At 36.6% G+C, this 18,704-nt stretch overlaps 1 pseudogene; it reads left to right on the forward strand.

Moving 5' to 3' along the window:
* The first annotated feature begins 2,132 nt into the window (after nucleotides 1-2,132).
* LOC111536072 lies at nucleotides 2,133-2,816 on the forward strand (annotated as a pseudogene).
* Nucleotides 2,817-18,704: the final 15,888 nt, after the last annotated feature.

Below are 18,704 nucleotides of genomic sequence, written 5' to 3' on the forward strand. Positions count from 1 at the left end.
AATTTAGGACAAAGACAACAAATTTAAAATCAAGCAACCCTTGACGCCTAAGTAATCTGAGGCAATTAAGTTCAGAGAAAATGTTGTTATGAACCTGTGGACTGAGACCCTAGAAGAGAAGCCTGTATTAAGAAGTGGGAAGTTCTCAAAAATAAAATTTTCACTATACAACAAAAAATAATCCCCAAGTAAAATAGAAGGAGAATGAATCTAAAGATGATGTGACCTTATAAGGAGTTCTCAAATGAGCTTATGTTATAAAGGGAGGCACACAAAAGATGGAAAAATAGACACACTCAAGGACAAATGTTTTTAAATTGCACATATATACCTCTTTATACATTATCAAGAAACTTGAAGCCAAGGAAGAAATGAGAACAGTAAAATTAGAAGAAAAATTTTAAACCTCCAAGTGTCTTTGAAAAAATTATTTTTAGAATAAGCACAGAAAAGGGCTACATTGATTTGTTTCTCAAATTTGGGATGTTCATTTAAAATGCAGATTCTTCCCCTGCTAAATAAGTACAAATCTCCAGGGATGGGCCCATGAATCTGCATTTTAATTTCAGGTAAATTTTTTTTTTAAGTAGAAAGTGTATATAGTTTAGAAAGTCAAATAATGGTCTAGGCACAGTGGCTCACGCCTGTAATCCTAGCACTATGGGAAGCCAAGGAGGGCAGATCACCTAAGGTCAGGGGTTCGAGACCAGCTTGGCCAACATGATGAAATCCCCAACTCTACTAAAAATACAAAAAAAAATTAGCTGGGCATGGTGGTGGGCACCTGTAATTTCAGTTACTCGGGAGGCTGAGGCAGGAGAATCACTTGATCCCAAGAGGCGGAGGTTGCAGTGAGTTGAGATCTAGTCACTGCACTCCAGCCTGGGAAACAGAGTGAGACTCCTTCTCAAAAAAAAAAAAAAAAAGAAAGAAAGAAAAGAAAAGAAAAGAATGCTAAGAAGACAACTAGTAAATAATAGTTCTCTTGGCCAATTTATTCCCAAACTTCCAAACTTGCTCCTCAAAGGAGACAACTTTCAAATGTTTTGGTTATCTCTACTGGCACTTATCTCCACTTCTCTAAACAATATGCTTGTATTGCTATTTCTTGATTAATCACGCTTAAATTCTACCTTTTGGCTTCCTATGATAGTAGATAAGGATTTAGACCTCTTACACATAAACTCCTAAACTTCCCCTCCCCATGCTTTCAATATAGTTATATCATAATTTACGGAAAATTGGCACTCAGCGTTTACATTGGTATGACCATACACATTTTGTTTGTAGTTGAACTGACTAGTATACTGTTATTACTTTTCTTTTCTCTTATAATTTCTTCTTTTTGCAGGCATTAATAATTGATCCTTTTCTTTATATTCTTAGATTTTTATGAACCTACTACTAATTGTAAACAAACATTCCGTCATTGTTTCCACACTATTTTCCACATGAGCAAACACATCAGGTAATTCCTCAATTCCCATTTTCCCAGAAGTATTCCCTCTTGGAGCCTTTTACCTCTTTGCTCAGCTTTGGGCTAGTTTCTCTCCAGGTCTATTGCATATCTACCATCCTGGATATTCTCTTTGCCATCATCCTGTGTTGAATTCCCTATTCCTTTAATCTTCCTTTTTCTCTATTTGCTCCCTTGTTTTGGTAGACCATATTCTCCAGTCACTTTCCCACTGCTGCATAGAAGGCACTTTTTGAGTCCTAATATGTTTGAAAACATCTTTAGAGCTACTAATACACTTTGCAGTGCCTCATTTTTTAATATGAATGGGAAGTCAAATATTATCATATATTTGAAGAAGGCCTCTGATATATTAAAAAAAAAGGCCAAAATAAACAGAGAAGACTTGGAGAGGAAAAACACAGAGCCAAAGCTAACAATAAAATGTACAAAATACGTAAATAATATGCTTCCACAGATGAGAGATGCTGCATCTGTGAATCAAGAACAAGATACTATATGAACTCGCTGACGCTGAACACGTGGAGCTTCCTGGAATGTGGCATGCCCACGTAGCGGTACATGTCTCTTTAACTGTATTCTTCGTGATATCTTTTATAGTAAACCAACAAATGCATTGAAAACATATGCTTGAGAGACATGTGCCACTGAAACTATGAATAGTACACGAACTTCACTTGATATTGAGTATTCCGATACTGAGGTACAGAAACACCAAGTAGTAAGTCTGGAAGCACGGCAAGACAAGCTTATAAAAGCATTTGGATACTTTTCTTAAAGGTGAGAGTGGATTGAGGATGTTTTTTCCTCTATATGGAAAAGTAATAGTAGTTGAGATGAAATGGTTTGCAGACCAGGGACACTGCAGTTGGTGTGAAAACCAGTGAATTTGAGATACAAGAATTTTTTGCAAAGCAAATCTTTCTTACTCAGGAGAACCAATCACTGAAATTCCTGAAACCAAATATATAAGAGTTCTTTAGGGAACATTTCATTGTACTGTTGCAGCATTTTTTACCTTTCCAGAACAAATATTGGCAAATTTGACAGGATTTGGAATAGAGGAGCACTAGTTACCATTAATCCTGGTGGATTGTGAATGCTCTGCAAGTATAATGTCGTTCCTCCTGAGAAAAGGGTTTCAGTACCTCGTGTGTATTCTTTCTTATGATTCAAGTAAAAACACCATTTTTATGTTCCACATGCTTAAATTGAAAGGTTGTTTGGTACAATATGAAGTATTTAATGTCTTGGAAATGCTGATGCTTTTGAAGAACAATATAAAAGTTGGGGAATTGACTGCATTTTTGGAAAGATATATCTACTTACAGAAAAGTAAATGAGACATAATAAAATCAAGTAACATCACCATGATTTTGAGCAATTGAAAATTATGCTAAGGCTGGGCACAGTGGCTCATGCTTGTAATCCAGCACTTTGGGAAGCCAAGGAGGGAGGACTGCTTGAGATCAAGAGTTGGAGGCCAGCGTGGAATATACTGAGACCTCATGTCTACAAAATATAAAAATAAAACATTAGCCTGGCATGGTGGCATGTGCCTGTAGTTCCAGCTACTCTCGAGGCTGACGTTGGAGGATCACTTGAGCCTTGGACATTGAGGTTTCTGTGAGCCTGCCTGCGCCACTGCACTTCAACCTGGGTGACAGATCAAGATGTTGTCTCAAAAAAAAAAAAAAAAAAAAAAGAAAGAAAAAAAGAAAAAAAAAAAAAAGAAAACAAAGAAAGAAAAGAAAATTATTCTAAGGCCTGAAAATGTAATAGATGAATTTTTAAAACTTGTGTATAAATCATAACATAGATCTTTGCTCAAAAATGCATACAACATTTTAGAAAGAAAAACACATACTAAAAAAGTTAAAAAAGTGTCTTTGGAGGAGAGTATGGTGGGTAAAAGGTGAAAGATTAAACCTGTGTGTCTTACTGACAGATTGCAAGATTTTTTATCAGTCAGCATGTATTACTTGTATAATTAAAAAATAAAAATGTAATGCATATTACTTATCTATAACAGACATAGAAAAACTGACATTCTTTATGAAATCAGAATGATTGAAAAAATATAACACTTCAGTAAGGTTCAAAGTGGTCCCAAAAATTAAGTAAAAGATTTGCTTTTATTATAAATCTTTATCTTTTACTCAAATCCTGGTATCCCTTTTCATGTTTTCTCCATATATAATTATACATGTAACATAATCAAGAAATAAATTTTAATTGAACAAACCAATCTATATGGATCAACATATTATTCCCAAACTGTAAGAATAAATTTGTAACAGTTTTTTAAAAAATATACCATAAAAATAACTGTCAGCACACAAGACATAGATCCTGGAAATTTAAATACGTCATAAAAAAGAATCAGTCTCGTATTCTCTCTTGTTGGTTAATATCACATTGGTGGATATAGCCTAGTGTTCGCAAAGTTTAGTCTACCCCCAAATCACCTGAAGATTATAGGTTGAGCATGGAAGAATACACACAAACATTTATTCACGCTCTTTCCTGAAATCCCCTTAAAATAATAGTAAGGAAATTTTTTTTTTCTTTTTTATTATACTTTAAGTTCTAGGGTACATGTGCATAACGTGCAGGTTTGTTACATATGTATACTTGTGCCATGTTGGTGTGCTGCACCATCAACTCGTCAGCACCCATCAACTCGTCATTTACATCAGGTGTAACTCCCAATGCAATCCTTCCCCCCTCCCCCCTCCCCCCTCCCCATGATAAGCCCCGGTGTGTGATGTTCCCCTTCCCGAGTCCAAGTGAACTCATTGTTCAGTTCCCACCTATGAGTGAGAACATGCGGTGTTTGGTTTTCTCTTCTTGTGATAGTTTGCTAAGAATGATGGTTTCCAGCTGCATCCATGTCCCTACAAAGGATGCAAACTCATCCTTTTTTATGGCTGCATAGTATTCCATGGTGTATATGTGCCACATTTTCTTAATCCAGTCTGTCACTGATGGACATTTGGGTTGATTCCAAGTCTTTGCTATTGTGAATAGTGCCATAATAAACATACGTGTGCATGTGTCTTTATAGCAGCATGATTTATGATCCTTTGGGTATATACCCAGTAGTGGGATGGCTGGGTCATATGGTACATCCAGTTCTAGATCCTTGAGGAATCGCCATACTGTTTTCCATAATGGTTGAACTAGTTTACAATCCCACCAACAGTGTAAAAGTGTTCCTATTTCTCCACATCCTCTCCAGCACCTATTGTTTCCTGACTTTTGAATGATTGCCATTCTAACTGGTGTGAGGTGGTATCTCATTGTGGTTTTGATTTGCATTTCTCTGATGGTGAGTGATGATGAGCATTTTTTCATGTGTCTGTTGGCTGTATGAATGTCTTCTTTTGAGAAATGTCTGTTCATATCCTTTGTCCACTTTTTGATGGGGTTGTTTGTTTTCTTCTTATAAATTTGTCTGAGTTCTTTGTAGGTTCTGGATATTAGCCCTTTGTCAGATGAGTAGATTGCAAAAATTTTCTCCCATTCTGTAGGTTGCCTGTTCACTCTGATGGTAGTTTCTTTTGCTGTGCAGAAGCTCTTTAGTTTAATTAGTTCCCATTTGAGAATTTTGACTTTTGTTGCTGTTGCTTTTGGTGTTTTAGACATGAAGTCCTTGCCCATGCCTATGTCCTGAATGGTACTACCTAGGTTTTCTTCGAGGGTTTTTATGGTATTAGGTCTAACATTTAAGTCTCTAATCCATCTTGAATTAATCTTCGTATAAAGAGTAAGGAAAGGATCCAGTTTCAGCTTTCTACTTATGGCTAGCCAATTTTCAGTAAGGGAATTTTTTTAAGCCTTTATTGTGATAGAGACCCAAGCAAATAAAGAAAAGGACATGGGAGAAAATAAACACAAGGCTATGAACAGAAAAAAAACTCACAAAAATTAGAATTGTTATCCTTAGAAAAATAAGAGAAGATGGAAAGTGGATAGAGATGTGGCCAACTGACTTAGCTCATGTCAGAGAAAGATGCACATAGGTTCACTTCTCATTGGACTACTCCTACACAGTCATTTTAGCTTTCAACAAATGATTGCTGACATCTCTTATCTGTTCCATGTTCACTTATTTGTGTTCATTTGTTCTGTGTTCATCTGTTAAGGGTCTTAAGGCTTATAGACTCATAAGCTTCAATATCAGCTGATTGGGCAGTAAGGCAAGCAGGTCCCTAAATGTTAGCATTTAGAGTTCTTGAATAGCAGACATCTTAACATTGATGGTCTAGTTTATTAAATTTTTTCCTTTATGATTAATGCCTTTTGTTTTCTGCTTAAGAAATGTATGCTGGAGGCTGGCCAAGATAGTTGACTAAAAGCAACTAATGTGTACTGCACTCACGGAGAGAAATAGAAGGGCTAAGTAAATGTAACACCTTCAACTGAAACATCCAGGTACACGCATGGGAATTCATCAAGGAAACAAAGAAAAGTAAGGCAGGATGACCATCCAGCTGGGAGAGACATGGAGTCGGGGGGCTTCCCCTACCCAGGGAAGTGCTGAGAGGGTAAGGAACCTCGAGGAACCCACATTTCCCCCACGGATATTTGGAACCCTCAGGTCAGGAGATCCCCTCGTGTACCCACTCCACCAGGGCCTGCAGTCTGACATGCAGAGAGCTACATGGAGTCTTGGCAGAACAGCTGCTCAGGCAAACATAAAGCCCAAGGAGTCTTAGATACCCGTGCTCACCAGCAAACAGCTGCAACTCTAGCAAAGCAGGAGATTAGACTCCCATACGTAACCCAGGAAAAGGGCTGAATCCCGGGGACTGAGCAGTGACTAGCTGCAGGCCCTGCTCCTATGGTACCTTGCAGGATACCACAAGGTGACTTGGAACCACAGCCAGCCACCAGTAGCAGCATTACACCTCCCTGAGACATGACCCCCAGAGGGAGGGGTGGCCACCATCTTTCCTATTTTGCAACCTTAGCCATTGTTGGCTTCAGACCTTAGAAAGTCTGAGCCAGCTAAGGGCTGGAGCTGGCACAGTGCAGCTACCCTATGAAAAAGTGACTAGATTGCTTTTTTATGTGAGTCCCGGATCCTGTTTCTTCTGAATGGGATAGGTCTTTCCACCAGGGTCTTCAGCCTCCCCCACTGGTATTTCCTGGACAGCAGCAGCTCTAGGCCTCCCTGAAATGGAACTCCCAGAGGGAGGGGTGGCCCACCATCTTCACTATTTCACAGCCTTTGTCATTGTTGCCAAATTCATTGTTGCCTGAATTTCCTTCAGGCTTTGGAGAGTCTGAGGCAACTGAGGCTGGAGTGGACCCCCAGCATAGCACAGCACAACTGCTCTACAGAAAAGGCGCCAGATTACTTTTTTACACAGGCCCCTAATCCCATTCCTCCTCACTGGGAGGGACTTCCCAACCAGGACTTTCTGCTAGTGTGTTTGGGCTGGCAACAGATAATGGAAATTCCAAGATGATTAGAGTCTGGAGCAGACCTCCAGCATACTGCAGCAGCCCTATGAAAAAGTGGCCAGACTGTTTGTTACATGGATCTCCAATCCTGTATCTTCTCACTGGGCGGGTCCTCCTGACATGGATCTCCAGCAGTCTCCCACCAGGGCTGAGCCAGTAGCAGCTCTGCAAGTCCTTGGGTCAGAGGTCCCAGTGGAAGGCGAGGGTTGCCATATTTGCTGTCCCGCATTCCTTGCCCTTGCTGTCTCCAGGCTCTGGAGAGTCTGCAGGGACAAGGGTCTGGTCTGGACTCCCAGCACCAAGCACTAACCTCAAGGAAAAGTGGGTGGCCTGTTCTCCATTCAGGTCCCAGTCCTCACTTTTCCTCACTGGACAGAGCTGCCCAACCTAGGACTGCAGCACAACCACCCTGCCCCCACCTGACTACTTCAATCAGAGGCAGCCCAGTATTTCTCCAAGGAGAAAATCCAAGAGTTAATCCACAACCCTACTGCAACTGCACTTGTAGAGGCACCACCTAACAACCCTCAGACTGGGGAAGTAACAAAAGACCTAGTCACTACGCTGGCACCTCCAGCACACAGCAACCACCAAAGATGAGTCTAGCCCCTCTTCCCTGGGAATCCCAAACCCCCACTCATCACCAGGAAGCACAATAAAAGAATACAGGAGCTGACAGGCAAAATAGGCAGTATAAAAAAGAATCTAACTGACCTAATATAGCTGAAAAACACACTACAGGAATTTCACAATGCTATAACAAGCATTAACAGCAGACTATACGAGGCTGAGGAAAGAATCTCAGAACCTGAAGAATGGCTCTCTGAAATAAGACAGCCAGACAAAAATAAAGACAAAAACATGAAAAGAATAAATAAAACCTCCAATAAATATGAGATTATGTAAAGAGGCCAAATTTATGAATCATTGGCATCCCTGAAAGGAACAGAAAGAAAACAAACAACTTGAAAAGCATATTTTAGGATATTGTTCATTAAAACGTCCACAAACTTGCTAAAGAAGCCAATGGTCAAATTCAGGAAATAGAGAGAACCCTTTCAAGATTCTACACAAGGAGATCATCCTCACTTGTGCTTTTCAGCTCTGCCATCACCACTTAGGGATAATCTTCTTGGATAGAAGTGTAGCATGTATTTCAGTGCTATCATCCCCATTTGGGGATGATCTCTTCGTATACAATTTTGCAGGAGTTCTCTGTATTGAAATGAAAGAAAAAAATGTTAAAGGCAGCCAGAGAGACAGATCACATTATCTACAAAAGGAAGCACATAAGACTAACAGCACACCTTTCAGAAGAAACCCTATACATCAGAAGAGATTGGGGGCTTATATACAACATTCTTAAAGAAAAGAAGTTCCAACCAAGAATTTCATATCTGGCCAAACTAAACTTCATAAGTGAAGCAAAAATAAGATCATTTTCATATAAGCAAATACCAAGGAAATTTATTATCACCAGACCTGCCTTTCAAGACCTCCTGAAAGAAGCACTAAATATAAAAAGGAAACACCATTACCAGACAATACAAAATGATATTTAAGTACACAGACCAGTAACACTATAAAGCAACCACACAAACAAGTTTGCATAATAACTAGCTAACATCATGATGGCAGGATCAAACCCACATGTATCAATATTAACCTTTAATGTAAATGAGCCAAATGCCCTAATTAACAGGCACAGAGTGGAAAGCTGGATAAAGAACCAAGAACCAATGGTATATTGTCTTCAAGAGACCCATCTCACGTGAGATGATACCCATAGGCTCAAACTAAGATGACAGAAAAGTGTACCAAGTAAATGGAAAACAGAAAAATGCAAGAGTTGCAGTCCTCATTTCAGACAAAATAGACTTTAAAGCACCAAAGATCAAAAAAGACAAAAAAGAGCATTACATAATGGTAAAGGGTCAAACTCAACAAGAATACCTAACTATCCTAAATATATATGCAACCAACACAGGATCACCTAGATTCATAAAGCAAGTGCTCAGAGCCATTCAAAGTGACAGACTCACACACAATAATAGTGGGAGACTTTAACTTCTCACTGGCAGTGTTAGAAAGATCATCAAGGCAGAAAATTAACAGAGATGTTTAGGTTCTGAATGCAGCACTGGATCAAATGGACCTGATAGACACCTACATAACTCTCCACCAAAAATCAACAGAATTTCATCACCAAATGGCACATGCTCTAAAATCTACCACATAATTAGACATAAAACAATCCTCAGCAAATACAAAAGAACTGAAATAATACCAAATACTCTCTTGGACCACAGGGCCATGAAATTGAAAATCAAGACCAAGAAAATTGCTCAAAACCATACAATTTTATTAAAATTAAATAACCTGCTCCTGAATGACTTTTGGGTAAATAATTAAATAAATAATTTAAATAATAATTAAACATTAACCAAGAAATTATTTGAAAATAATGAAAACAAAGATACAACATACCAGAATCTTTGGGACACAGTTAATGCAGTGTTAAGAGGCAAATTTATAGCACTCAACACCCACATCAAAAAGTCAGAACTATCCCAATGTAACAATTTAACATCCCAACTAAAAGAACTAGATAACCAACAGGAGACCAAGCCCAAAAGAAGCAGAAGACAAGAAATAGCCAAAATCAGAGCTGAACTGAAGGGGATTGAAACATGCAAAGCCACTCAAAATAGTAACATATCTAGGAGTTTGTTTTCCGAAAAAAAAATAAATAAATAAAATAGACCACTAGCTATAATAATAAAAAAGAAAAGAGATAAAATTCAAATAAACAATTTGAAACAACAAAGAAGATATTAATACTGAACCCACAGAACTATAAATAACCATCAGAGACTGTTATGAACACTTCTGTGCACACAAACTAGAAAATCTAGAAGAAATGGATAAACTCCTGGACACATACACCCTCCCAAGACTGAACCAGGAATAAATTGAATCACTGCACAAACCAACAACAAGCTTTGACATTGAATCAGTAATAAACAGCTTATCAACCAAAAAAAAAAAATGATCAGAGAGATTCACAGCTGAATTATACCAGATGTATAAAGAAGAGCTGGTACCATTCCTACAGAAACTATTCCAAAAAATTGAGAAGGAGGGACTCTTCCTCAACTTATGACTGTGAGGTCAACATCATCCTTATACCAAAACATGGCAGAGACATGGCAGAGACAAAACAAAAATACAAACAAATGCGGAGAGAATTAATTCACCACAACCAAGCCAGCACTACAAGAATTGCTAAAAGGAGCTCTAAATCTTGAAAAAAATCCTCAAAATACACCAAAATAGAAGCTCCTTAAAGCATGAATTTCATAGGACCTATATAACAATAACACAGTGAAAAAGAAACCAAGGTATTCAGGTAACAACTAGCACAATGAATAGATGAGTACCTCATATCTCAATATTAACATTGAATGTAAATGCCTAAATGCTCTGCTTAAAGGATACAGAATGACAGAATGGATAAGAATTCGCCAACCAACTTTCTGCTGTCCTCAGGAGACTCACCTAACACTTAGGGACTCACACAAACTTAAGGTAAAGGGTGGAAAAAGATATTCCATGGAAATGGACACCAAAAGTGAGCAGGAGTAGCTATTTTTATATCAGGCAAAACTAACTTAAAGGAAAAGCAGTTTAAAAAGACAAAGAAGGGCATTATACAATGATAAAACAACTAGTTCAACAGGAAAATGTCTTCATTTTAAATATATATGCACCCAACACTGGAGCTCGCAAATTTATAAAACACTTACTAGTAGACCTAAGACATGAGATAGATGACAACACCGCAAAAGCATAGGACTTTAATACTCCACTGACAGCACTAGACAGGTATCAAGACAGAAAGTCAACAAAGAAACAATGGACTTAAACTATGCCCTACAACAAATGGACTTAATAGATATTTACAGAACATTCTACCAAACAACTACAGAATATACATTCTATTCATCAGCACACGGAACATTCTCCAAGTTAGACCATATGATAAGGCACAAAACAAGTCTCATTAAATTTCAGAAAATCTAAATTATATCAAGAACCCTCTTAGACCACAATGGGATAAAATTGAAAATCAACTCCAAAAGGAACCCTCTAAGCCATGCATATACATGGAAATTAAATAACCTGCTCCTGAATGATCCTTGGATCAACAATGAAATCAAGATAAAAATTAAAACATTCTTTGAACTGAATGATAATAGTGACACAACCTTTCAAAGCCTCTGGGATATAGCAAAAGCAGGGTTAAAATGAAAGTTCATAACATTAAATGCCTATATCTAAATGTCTGAAAGAGCACAAATAGATGATCTAAGGTCACACCTTATGTAGCTGGAGAAACAAGAACATTCCAAACTCAAACCCAGCAGAATAAAAGGAATAATGAAGATCAGAGAAGAACTAAATGAAATTAAAACAACAAAAAATGCCAAACAGAAATGAAACAAAAAACTGTCTTTGTTGAAAAGATAAATAAAATTGATAGACCATTAGTGAGACTAACCAAGAAAAGAATAGAGAAGATCTAAATAAGCTTAACTAGAAAAGAAACAAAAGATATTACAAGTGATACCACATAAATACAAAAGACTATTCAAGGCTACGATGAACACCTTTACATGCAAAAATAGAAAACCTAGAGGAGATGGATATATTCCTGGAAATATACAACCCTACTAGGTTAAACCAGGAAGGTATAGAATCTCTGAAAAGACCAATAATAAGCAGCGGGATTGAAATGGTAATTTGAAATTGTCAAAAAAAGAAAGTCCAGAACCAGAAAGTTTGACAGCTGAATTCTATCAAACATTCAAAGAAGAATTGGCACCGATCCCATCCTATTGACACTATTCCAAAAGATAGAGAAAGGGGGAATCCTTTCTAAATCATTCTATGAAGCCAGTATCACCCTAATACCAAAACCAGAGAAGGACATAACAAGAAAAGAAAACTACCGACCACTATCCCTGATGAATATAGATGCAAAAATCCTCAACAAAATACTAGCAAACCAAATCCAACAACACGGCAAGAAGATAATCCATCATAATCAAGTAGGTTTCATACCAGGGATGCAGGGATGGTTTAACATACATGAGTCAATAAACATGATACACCACATAAATATAATTTGAAACAAAAGTCACACGATCATCTCAATAGGCACAGAAGAAGCATTTGACAAAAATCCAGCACCACTTTATGACTAAAACCCTCAGCAAAATTGGCATAGAAGAAGGGACATACCTTAAGTTAATAATAGCCATTTAATACAAACCCACAGCCAATGTTATACTGAATGGAGAAAAGTTGAAAGCATTCTTCCTGAGAACTGGAACAAGATAAGGATGGGCATTTTCACCACTTCTATTCAACATAGTACTGGAAGTTCTAGCCAGAATAATCAGACAAGAGAAAGAAATAAAGGGCATCCAAACTGGTAAAGAGGAAGTCAAACTGTCACTGTTTGCTGTTGATATGATTGTATACCCAGAAAGCCCTGAAGACTCATCCAAAAAAGCTCTTGGAACTGGGAAATGAATTCAGTAAAGTTTCAGTACACAAAATTAATGTTCACAAATCTGTAGCTCTGCTATGCACCATCAGTGACCAAGCTGAGAATTAAATCAAGACCTCAAACCCCTTCACAATGGCTGCAAAAAATAAAATAAAACACTTAGGAATATGCCTAACCAAGGAGGTGAAAGACCACTACAAGGAAAACTACACAACAATATTGAAAGAAATCACCAGTGACACAAACAAATGGAAACACATCCCATGCTCATAAATGGGTAGAATCAATATTGTGAAAATGATCATACTGCCAAAAGCAGTCTACAAATTCAATGCAATTCCCCTCAAAATGGCACCATCATTCTTCACATAACTAGAAAAAACAATACTAAAATAAATATGGGAACAATAAAGAGCCCACATAGCCAAAGCAAGACTAAGAAAAACCAAACAAAACAAAAAAACAAACAACAACAACAACAACAACAAACCCACACATATCTGGAGGCATCACATTACCAGACTTCAAATTATACTTTATGACCATAGTCACCAAAACAGCATAGTACTGGCATAAAAATAAGCACATAGATCAATGGAACAGAATACAGAACCCAGAAATAAACCCAAATAGTTACAGCCAACTGATACTCGATGAAGCTAACAAAAACACAAAGTGGGGAAAGTACACCTTATTGAACAAATGGTGCTGGGATAAATGGCAAACCACATGTAGAAGAATGAAACTGAATCCTCATGTCTCATCTTATACAAAAGTTAACTCAAGATAGATCAAAGAATTAAATCTAAGACCCAAAACCGTAAAGATTCTAGAAGATAACATCAGATAAACCCTTCTAGACATTGGCTTAGGCAAAGAGTTCATTACCAAGAACCCAAAAACAAATGCAAAAAAATGAAGATAAACAGATGGGACTTAATTAAACTAAAAAGCCTGTACACATCAAAAGAAATTATCAGCAGAGTTAAGGGACAACCCACAGAGTGGGAGAAGATCGTCACAATCTTTACATTTGAAAAAGGACTAATATACAGAATCCAGTTCTTCAAATAACTCAAACAAATCAGCAAGAAGAAAACAAACAATCCCATCAAAAGTGGGCTAAGGACATGAATAGGCAATTCTCAAAAGAAGATATGCAAATGGCCAACAAACATATGAAAAATGCTCAACATCATTAATTTTCAGAAAAATGCAAATCAAAACCACAATGTGATATCATCTTACTCCTGCAAGAATTGACATAATCAAAAAATTTAAAAACTAATAGATGTTGGAATGGATGTGGTGAAAAGGGAACACTTTTACACTGCTGGTGAGAATGTAAACTAGAACAACCACTACAGAAAACAGTATGGAGATTCCTTAAAGAACAAAAAGTAGATCTACCATTTGATCCAGCAATTCCACTAGTAGGTAACTACCCAGAGGAAAAGAAGCCATTAAATTAAAAAGATACTTGCACACACATGTTTATAGCAGCACAATTTGCAATTGCAAAAATATGGAAACAGCCCAAATGCCTGTCAATCAATGAATGGATAAAGAAATTGTTATATATATATATACCATGGAATACTACTCAGCCATAAAAATAAATGAGGTAATGACATCTGCAGCAACCTGAATGGAATTTTCTATTCTAATTCTATTCTATTTCTATTATTATTCTAAATGAAGTAACTCAGAAATGGAAAACCAAACATCTTATGTTCTCACTCATATGTGAAAGCTAAGCTATGAGGATGTAAAGGCATAAGAATGATACATTGGACTTTGGAGACTCTGGAGAAAGGGTCAGGGATGGTGAGGGATAAAAGACTACACATCGGGTACAGTGTACACTGCTCAGGTGATGAGTGCACCAAAATCTCAGAAATCACCAATAAAGAACTAATGTAACCAAACATCAACAGTTCCCCAAAAACCTATAGAAATAAAAAATAATAATTTTTGTAAAAGGAAAAGAAATCCACATGATTATCTCAATAGAGACATAATAGGCTTTCATAAAATTCAAAACCCCTTCATGTTAAAAACTCTGAATAAACTAGTTATTAAAGGAATACACCTTAAAATAACGAGAGCCATTTAAGACAAACCCACAGCCAACATCACACTGAATGGGCAAAAGCTGGAAGCATTCGCCTTGAAAAGCAGCACAAGTCAAGGATGTCCCCTCTCACCACCCCTATTCAACATAGTACGGGAAGTACTGGTCAGAACAGTCAGTCAAGAGAAAGAAATGAAAGTCATCAAATAGAAAGAGAGGAAGTTGAACTATCCCTTTTGGCAGACGACATGATCTTATATCTAGAAAACTTGATAGTCTCAAACCAAAAGCTTCTTAAGCTTCAGCAAAGTCTTGGCATACAAAATCAATGTAGAAACATCACCAGCATCCGTATAAAACAAGAGTCAAACCAAGAGCCAAATCAGGAATGCAATCCCATTCACAATCGCCACAAAAAGAATAAAATACCTAGGAACACAACTAACCAGAAAAGTGAAAGATCTCTACAAGGAGAGCTACAAAAAACGTACAAGAAGCTGTTCAAGAAAAATCAAAGATGACACAAACAATTGGAAAAACATTCTATGATCATGGATAGGAAGAATCAATATCGTTAAAATGGCCATACTGCCCAAAGCAATTTATGGATTCAATGCTATTCATATCAAACTACTAAGGACATTCTTTACAGATCTAGAAAAAACTACTTAAAACTTCATATGGAACCAAAAAATAGCCTAAATAGCCAGGGCAATCCTAAGCGAAAAGAAGAAAGCTGGAGGCATCATGTTACCAGACTTCAAACAGTATTACAGGGCTACAATAACAAAACAACATTATACTGGTACAAAAACAGACACATAGACCAACGTAACAGAATAGAGAGCCGAGAAATAAGGTTGCACACCTACAACCATCTCTGATCTTTGACAAAGCTGACAAAAACAAGCAATGGGGAAAGACTCCCTATTCAACAAATGGCACTGGGATAACTGACTAGCCACGCAGAAGATTGAAACTGGACCCCTTCCTTACACCATATATAAAAATCAGCTCATGATGGTTTAGACTTAAGTGTAAAACCCAAAACTAAAAAAACACTGGAAGACAACCTAGGAGCTACCATTCTGGAAATAGGAATGGGCAAAGATTTCATGGCAAAAATGCCAAAAGCAATTGCAACAAAAGCAAAAATTGGCAAATGAGACCTAATTAAACTTAAAAGCTCCTGCACAGCAAAATAAACATACATCAATACAGTAAACAGACAGCCTATAGAATGGGAGAAAATATTTGCAAACTGTGCATGTGACAAAAGTCTAATATTCAGCATCTATAAGGAACTTAAACAAGTTTAACAACAACAACAAAAAAAACTCCATTACAAAGTGGGCAAAGGACATGAACACACTTTTCAAAAGAAGACATACATGCAGCCAACAAGCATATGAAGAAAAGCTCAACATCATTGATCATTAGAGCAATACAAATCAAAACAAAATGAGATGCCATCTCATACCAGTCAGAATGGCTATCACTAAAAAGTCAAAAGGTAACAGATGCTGGCAAACTTGTGGGGAAAATGGAATGCTTATTCACTGTTGAGTTCATTAGTTCAACCATTGTGGAAAACAGTGTGGCAATTCCTCAAAGAGCTACATCCAGAGATACCACTCAACCCAGCAATTCCATTACTGGGTATATGCCCAAAGGAATATAAATCATTCTATCATAAATACACATGCACATATCTATTCATTGCAACACTATTCACAATAACAAAGACATGGAATCAATTAACATACCCATCAATGGTCAACTAGATAAAGAAAATATGGTACATATACACTGTGGAATACTATGCAGCCATAAAAAAGAAAAAGATCATGTTCTTCACAGGAACTCATATAGTGCTGGAGACCATTATTCTTAGCAAACTAACACAGAAACAGAAAACCAATCACCGCATGTTCTCACTTATAAGTGGGAGCTAAATGATGAAAATACAAGGATGCATGGAGGGAAACAACAGACTCTGGCACCTACCTGACAGTGAGGAGTGGCAAGAGGGAGAGGATCAGGAAGCATAACTAATGAATAGTAGGCTTAACACCTGGGTAGCAAAATAATCTGTACAACAAACCCCCGTGACACGAGTTTACCTATATAAAAAAGCTACACATATACCCCTAAGCATAAAATAAAAGTTAAAAAATGATTTGGTCATTCTAATTGTGACTGTGTAGTAAATAATGCTACTCCAAATTGAAATCAATAAATATTATCTAAGAGATGCAATTACCCAAGAAAGATTGTCTAATTTGTTGTTACTCTTGATTAAACACAATTTATGTGGAAATCTTGACTATAAAAAAATACTTAGTGACTATTCTGAAATTAAGGGAAGGCAAATTATGTAAAACAAATCCATAATAATTTGCAAAAAAAAAAAAAAAAAGAAATCTACGTTTATTCTATTGGTCATGAAGCTATTTCCCCATGTTAGATTCTAAAAGTTTCATGCATGTTTAGATTTTCAATCCATTGAGAAATCCATTTTTGTGGTGTGAAGTAAGGGTCTTTCCTTCATAGGAATATAAAAATGACCCGTTTATCTAAGAAAAACATTTCCTCTCCATTGCATTTAAACTATGTTATAAATCTTGTGAATATACATGTGTTGTTCTGTTCTGGATTCTCGATTCCATTATTCTATTTACAGATGCACCAATAATACCATCCTGAACTAGTCCACATATATTAATGATAGGCTTTCCTATCTGGTGGTTTCGTTTTATTCTTCCTCACTGTGACTGCTCTGAATATTCTTATGCTTTTGCAGTCCCAATATAATTTTTAGAATTGACTTGTCAGGCCGGGCACAGTGGCTCATGCCTGTAATCTCAGCACTTGGGGAAAATTTAAAGGCCAATCTCCCTAATGAACATAAACAAAAACTTGTATTATATATTATAAAATTGAATCCAGTGATAAAAAACATTGTTATGATCAAGTTTGGTTTACTCTGAATTCAAAGGTGATATGATATTTTTCAAAATTATTTAATTATTATATCAAAGTTTTGATAGCTTTAGTTTCATGAGTACTCTCTTGTCCTATGATATATTTAACATATTTTTAAAGAAAATACCTTAATGTGGCTGGGTGTGGTGGCTCATGCCTGTAATCCCAGCATTTTGGAAGGCCAAGGTGGGCTGAGTACTAGAGGCCAGGAGTTCAACGCCAACCTGGCCAACATGGTAAAACTCTATCTCTACAAAAAACACACAAACCAATCAACCAACCAACAAACAAAAAACCTTAATATGAGCTTAATAAATACTGCATTCATTATAATAATAAAAAATTAACTTTTGTCAAGAAAAATCAATTTATTAATTATTTGAATGGGTAAACATCAAGGAAAAATGAGAAAAGAGGTATAAATTAGAAAAAGTCTATGAGAATCTCAATAAATGAATTAGGATGAAGGTTAAAATTCTATACCTGTTTGTAATAAAAAAACATTTCTAGCAAACCAGGAATAGAAGAACACATCCTTAGTATATGAAACAAAATCTTATAGCAAACATCATATATAGTGGTGAAATATTAAAAGTTTTCCTCCTTAGAGTGGCAATAAAACAAGAACACCTATTGTCATCACTTACATTCAACACTGTAATGAAAGTGCCAGCCAGTGAAATAAAGTAGCAAAAATAAATAAAAGGTAAAAGCATTAGAAGTGAAAAAATAAGAGAGTTATTATTTGCTTATGACACTGTTATGTATTGAAAAGATTAAAATAATCTATACACATCTGTTAGAAATAGTGTATTAGGAAAGTTCACTGGATAAAAGGTCAATACACAAAAATCAATCAGTATTAAAATTTGAGGGAAAAAAGATACTTTTTATGATAGCAACAAATACCTAAGAACAAATCTAACGAAACACGTGCAAGTGCCCTATACAGAAAGCTATCAGACATTATTGAGAGAAATTAAGGAGGGCCAAAATAAATGGAGGGATATGCCATGTTAATTGAAAAACTCAATATTATAAAGACGTCAATTAGTTGTAAATTGGTATATTTTGACCCCTACAAAAACTTCAGCAGATTTTATGTAGAAACTGACAAGTCC

The sequence above is a fragment of the Piliocolobus tephrosceles genome, chromosome 12 (assembly GCF_002776525.5).
Source record: "Piliocolobus tephrosceles isolate RC106 chromosome 12, ASM277652v3, whole genome shotgun sequence".
NCBI classification, from domain to species: domain Eukaryota; kingdom Metazoa; phylum Chordata; class Mammalia; order Primates; family Cercopithecidae; genus Piliocolobus; species Piliocolobus tephrosceles.